A 6,000-nucleotide genomic window follows, 5' to 3' on the forward strand; every position below is an offset into this window, starting at 1 on the left:
TGACCATTCATTATAGTGTTATTGCTCTACTCTTTCTGTATCTCCCATCCCTCAGCACTATATCAAGAGTTAAAATAAGTAGGAGAAATTATAATTATATAAATGTCATTGATATTTTCAAAAAATTATCAAAAAAATTTTAACTTATTCTCAATATTTCATATCAAATTTTTTGCTCTCTTACACATTGTCGCTCTTGTCCACATTTTCACACGTGATCTTCGCTTGCAATTCGTTCTAATCATTTATTTAGCTCAAGCAAGCTCCTTTGTGTTTCATTGCTCGAACATCATTAGCCTGGTTATGATTTAGTTTCTCCGTGTCAAAAATCCTATAGCAAGAGGCGAGCTCTCGTTGCAAGTCTTGGCTAGAGACGCTGCTTCAGTCTTAATTTAATGCTAGGGGCGAGTTTATGTTGCAATTTGTGCACTAAGCTTTTCAATTTTTTTTTTAGTTTGATGCATGCTAGAAAGTCTGTGGCAACATAATAATTATTGAGTATCTTAACATTATACGAGACTCCAACATCCACTCAGATAAGAAAAGAGAAGGAAGATGAAACACTTCAATTTTTACTTGGAAAAAATCATGAGGGTTAACCCAGTTGAAATAATCATCTATGAATAGTAAGTTAATATGTCAACTCTTCTCCTAAATTAAGGGAAGATGAAATTACAAAGATAATCATTGTCAATGTACAACTAGTTTGACTGTAATGCATATAGTTCTCGATGATAGTAGGCTACAAGGGTCGTAGTGGATTGCTATGAAGACAGTAGTCTGCGTTAATGTTGCAGACACTGGCCGTAGTGTCAGCTTGTCATATAGATTGTAGTTGAGAGCCACGACAGTAGTTGGGCATGTGGATCACAGATGGTTGCTTCAGAAGTGTCTTGCCACAGAGGCCGTAGTAGAAAGCTACAAGAACTGTGAGCCATGTTGGTTGCATGAGCTAGAGTGGTGAGCTGTGATGACTTCTATAGGTCGTGGGGGCCTGAGTCGCAATTTGCACGAGTTGTGCACCATGTAAGCCATAGTAGTGAGCTATGATAACATTCGTTAGCTTCGAGGTCCGAAATCGGGAGTTGCAAGAGTTGTAAACCAAGTAAGCAACTGTTTGTCATGTAGGCCATAGCGTTGAGTTGTGATGATGCCCGTAAACTACAGAGGACAAAGTTGGGAGTTGTGTGAGCTATGAATTTTGAGTTTTTAGTTGTTCACGTAGGACGTAGTGGTGAGCTGGGACGACAACCTTAGGCTACGAGGGCCAAAGTCAGGAGTTGCACAACCTACGAACCACATGGGTCATATTTTCATGTAAGTTGTAGTGACGAGTTGTGATGATATTTGTACACCAAGGAGCCAGAATTGGGAGATTCATGAGCTGTGGACCACGTAAGTTGTAGTTGGTCACATAGACCGTAGTGAGGTGAGATAACTTTAGGAATCTAGAAGAAGTCACCATCTTTGAGGTGCATTATTACATGGTCTTCAGGGTGTGTCGTTGCACCGTAGTTGAGGTGCGTTGTTACTTTGTAATGTACGTTGGGGTTTCACAACACACATTATGTCTTCATAAAGACATCGCTGTAAAGAGCAGGTGGAGGCCTATTATGGTCGACAGTGGTCGAAATGTGGTGATTGGAGTTGGGTGATGACTGCAGGAACAAGAGGACAATGGTGGTCGACAGCGATTGACAAGTGTAGTTGGTGGCTGCACTTGTAAGAGGGCGATGATGGCCAGAGTTGGTCGGTGGTGTCGGTGACCAGAGTTGGTTGTATGATGCGAAAATTTGAGTTGGCTGGAGGCAGCGTCTGCTAGAATCGACGACTAGAATCGGTGGTGCAGCTATAAGTGGAAGCGACTGAAGCCCGCGGATCCGTGATGCAGTAGGCGGGCTGTAGCTCCCTATTCCGCATTCTCTAAATTGCTCTTGCCCAAGGTTTAGATCCCCCTTACATGAGGGTTTAGGGCTCTATTTATAGAGTCAAGATTGCAAAAAGAAAGAATCTATACCACTCTTGATAGGACGACCAAAAGAGATCACTTTAACTGGATGGTGTTCGGTGAACATTTTAATGCCTTAAAGATGTCAGATTTGAGTGAACTTGAACTCCTTGGATTTGTCTTGTCGAGGTGCTCAATTTGACTATAGGCTCCCCGGATTTGAAATCTGTTTGACCTTTCAATTATGACTGGAAATCTTCTAAAATAGTTTATTGGCTTGATCCAGGCTTGATAAGATTCGAATTGGACCGATTTTGATATTGTTGGGTCAGTCTCGTCAAGCCAATCAATTTCATTATAAATTTATTGAAACTGATGTTTTGAAAGACTTTTAATCAAAGTAAGAATGTTTATTACTAAAAAATTTACATCGAGATCCATGGCACAAGATGGAAAATCATTATCGGCGTATTATTAATAAAACAAAAAATAGTATTGTACGGGTCAAATACCAAAAAATCAAATGAAATACATTTCAAATATCTATATGACTATTAAATTCATACTACCAAATAACTCCTCAAGAAATTTTTGCAACATTTACACACACACGCACAATTTCTATGTATTTATATATCTATTTTTTAAACTTTAATTTCAAAATTTATAACTTTAAAATCTTTCATATCACACAAAAGAATATCACTATCATTAACTACACAGAGATAAAATTTTATAAATGAAAATTCAACATTTTGATGTTAGATATATTCATAGATAAAAATTACTTGATATATATATAAAGGAATGACTAAAGGCTATTATACGAGCCTCCACCACCCATAATGTGCTTAACAATTCAAGTACCACCTCCTTAAGGCCAAATGTGCCTGAAGGGATTTGAAGCCCGATCTGAGGGGTCTTATATATTGGATGCCAACCAACAAGCAGACGTACACAACACATTTCAGTTGTAAGTCTCCTCTAATATGGGGTTCGATTACCCCTGAGTATAGGGTATGGTACTCGAATTATAGGAGCACGAGGGATGACCGGGGGTCGTATCATAGCCTTCAACCATTCCTTTATATAAAATAAATAAAATACAATATATGTGTGTGTGTGTGTGTTTAAATTGGCCTTTAAGCATTCTATAATACAAAATTAATCTCATAATGAATATCAAAGACTCCATAAAACTGTTAAACTATATTTGAGCTGAATACAATAACATATTATTAATCAATCATAATAAATTTATTCATTCTACAATTATATCTTAATTGATTAATTAATCTTAATCTTTATTTTAATGAAATTTAAAACAATTTTGCAATATTTATTTATTTATTTTCTGCCACAGGAAAGAAAGAGTCACATGGTTTGGGAGATCTCACCCTCTTTAGATTCATCAACACCTAACCAAGTCAACAGCACCAAACACTTTTTGTCTTCCTTCCTTTTTCATTCACTCAAAAGAAACATTTACATGCATACCATATAATTCATATGTATTTACATATTTAACACTCAAATTTTAATTATTACTTCTATACTACTTTATTTATGCTTCACAATGTGTGCTTCGCTTCTTAAAAATTTGAGTGTTATAATTACAAAAATTAAAACTTAGATGTTAAAAATGTAAATATATATGAATTGTGTGGTATGTTCGCAAATTCCCAAAAAAATTAAATTTCAAGTCTCTTCAAAGCAATATTGCTGACCTGCCACACTCGTTCTATCACAGTTATGACAGAAATGCTCTTTTGTCCTGCTTCTCCACATATGTCCATATTGCCTAAAGTTTGTTTTGTTTTCTTTTTTTAAAATTACATATAATATCAACCAACAATTATTTGTTTGCAAAAGTAATCAAATTATTTGTATTTTTCCTTATTTTATGCCATTACACTTTCTTAATTCGTGAGCCGTTGATTCAAAAGGGCTAAATAACTCTTGAAGAGGGAAAAACTTTGCGTGCGATAGACGTACGCAGCGCTGCGTACGATATTGAGGTTATACCGAGAGTACAATCGAGTTATATCCGCAGTATAACCCCTGTAACCTCCCTGTAACCTTCTGTAACCTACCTGTAACCTAAAATAAATTTCACGCTTCTGTTATCATATATTAAGAATTTATTAGTAGGTTACAGGTTGGTTACAGAAGATTATAGGGAGGTTACAAGAGGTTATACTGCGGATATAACCCCCTTGTACCCTCGGTATAAACTCAATATCTTACGCAGCGCTGCGTACGTCAATCGCACACGGGCCCACAGACGCTAATAATTTAAATAGAGTTTGGTTCTGAAACAAACCCGTATCGGAGCATTTACGAAAAAGAAAAAAAAAGTGATTAATTAAAAATACATAATAATACATACTAAATTATATTCAAGTGGACATCTTAATTTAAACAATAAGACTTAAGTCTCGTCCTTACCTCTAACATCCTAAGATTTCACAACTAAAATTATCAAAATGACTCGTTCACGTACAGCTCGTGTTCGGTTCATTAAGCAAACCAGCCGATCACGAACAGATTTTTTGAGCTGGATGCATAAAGGAGCTGAACACGAACAGTTGTGTTTTTTTAACGAGCTGACTACGAGCAAAGCTTAGCCTCGCTCAAGCCCGGCTCGTTTACACCCCTAGTTGGTTCTACTCCAAAAAAAAGTGATCATAAGTTGAATGTCTTGTAATTTGCAATATGTGTGTATTTGTGAGTAAATTGGCTCAGATCTCAAAATAATAATAAAAAAAGAAAACTAAAATACAAATTTGATATAAAATGTGGGGTCCTAAAAAAAAAAAAGGCCCATGAGACCCGCATGGTCTAGAGGTTGTTTATTCTTCTACATGATGCATACCTAACCAAAGTACTTTTTGCATTATCACTTTCAAGGTTATATATTGAATTATTTATGTCTTTTTGGTTCTTCCTGTCAAAAAAACTTTAGGATTGATATTAATGAAATTTATATTCTATCAGAAGTCATTGATGAAATGCCACAAATTTTGATGGTATTGATCAAAAGGTGGGGCAGGCTATCACTTTGTTTAACCATTATTGAAAATTATTTGACTCACTAAATTTGGGCGATCGATCCGTTATATTTAAAATTTTGGGGGGTTAATATGCAAAAATCCCTTTAAAAAAAGATTAGTATTAAATTAAGTATGTCTTACACATATCTTTGACCGGATCCAAAGAAATGCATGAGCAAAATTAATGATGAAATCAACATGGCCGAAGGCAGAAGAGCCAATACTCAAATAAGGAACGGAATCAGACAGCATCTTTAGTACAGCAGAAATAGTTGGAAAGACACAGCTTAGTATTCTGATTAAACCATTCACACGCAAACGAAAAATAAAATATAAAGAAAATTTACATATATACCACTCAATTTCTACGCATTTACATATCTAACAACTAAAATTCAAGTTTTGCATGCATGCCACCTTATCTATGTCCTTGAAAAGCAGTGTTCCAGTTTGTAAAGGTTAAATTAGTGGCATTTTTGTGAGTGGTATAAATGCAAAAAAGTAAAACTTAGGTGTTAAATATGTAAATAAAACTTAGTAGTATTACTTTAATAATAATTAAAAGAATAAAGGGAGACAAGAAGCCGAAAGATCACAACTCATGGCAGCATGCTTCCAATTTTTTTATGCATAGATTTTTTGTTTTGTTTGTTTTTTTTTTTTAATCCTAACGGCTAATGCAACAAGTCTTCCTTCTGCTTTCTGCGTGGGTTATGTGCTCAAGAAATTTATTTGGCATTAAGCCCATTGCCCAAAACTTAAATCGAGAAGTTCAGAGGAGACTGAAATAATGGGAAAAATATGTTGGGAATGAACCATTATTATTATTATTATTATTATTATTAAAGTAATAATAATAATAATAATAGTTTAACTACATACCACCCAATTCTTATCAATTTACTATCTAACACCTAAACTTCAATCTCTCTCTCTCTCTCTCTCTCTCACACACTCACTCTCTGTCTGCTTATATATATAAATATATATATATATATA

This window comes from Phalaenopsis equestris, unplaced genomic scaffold (genome assembly GCF_001263595.1).
Source record: "Phalaenopsis equestris unplaced genomic scaffold, ASM126359v1 Scaffold000522, whole genome shotgun sequence".
NCBI lineage: Eukaryota > Viridiplantae > Streptophyta > Magnoliopsida > Asparagales > Orchidaceae > Phalaenopsis > Phalaenopsis equestris.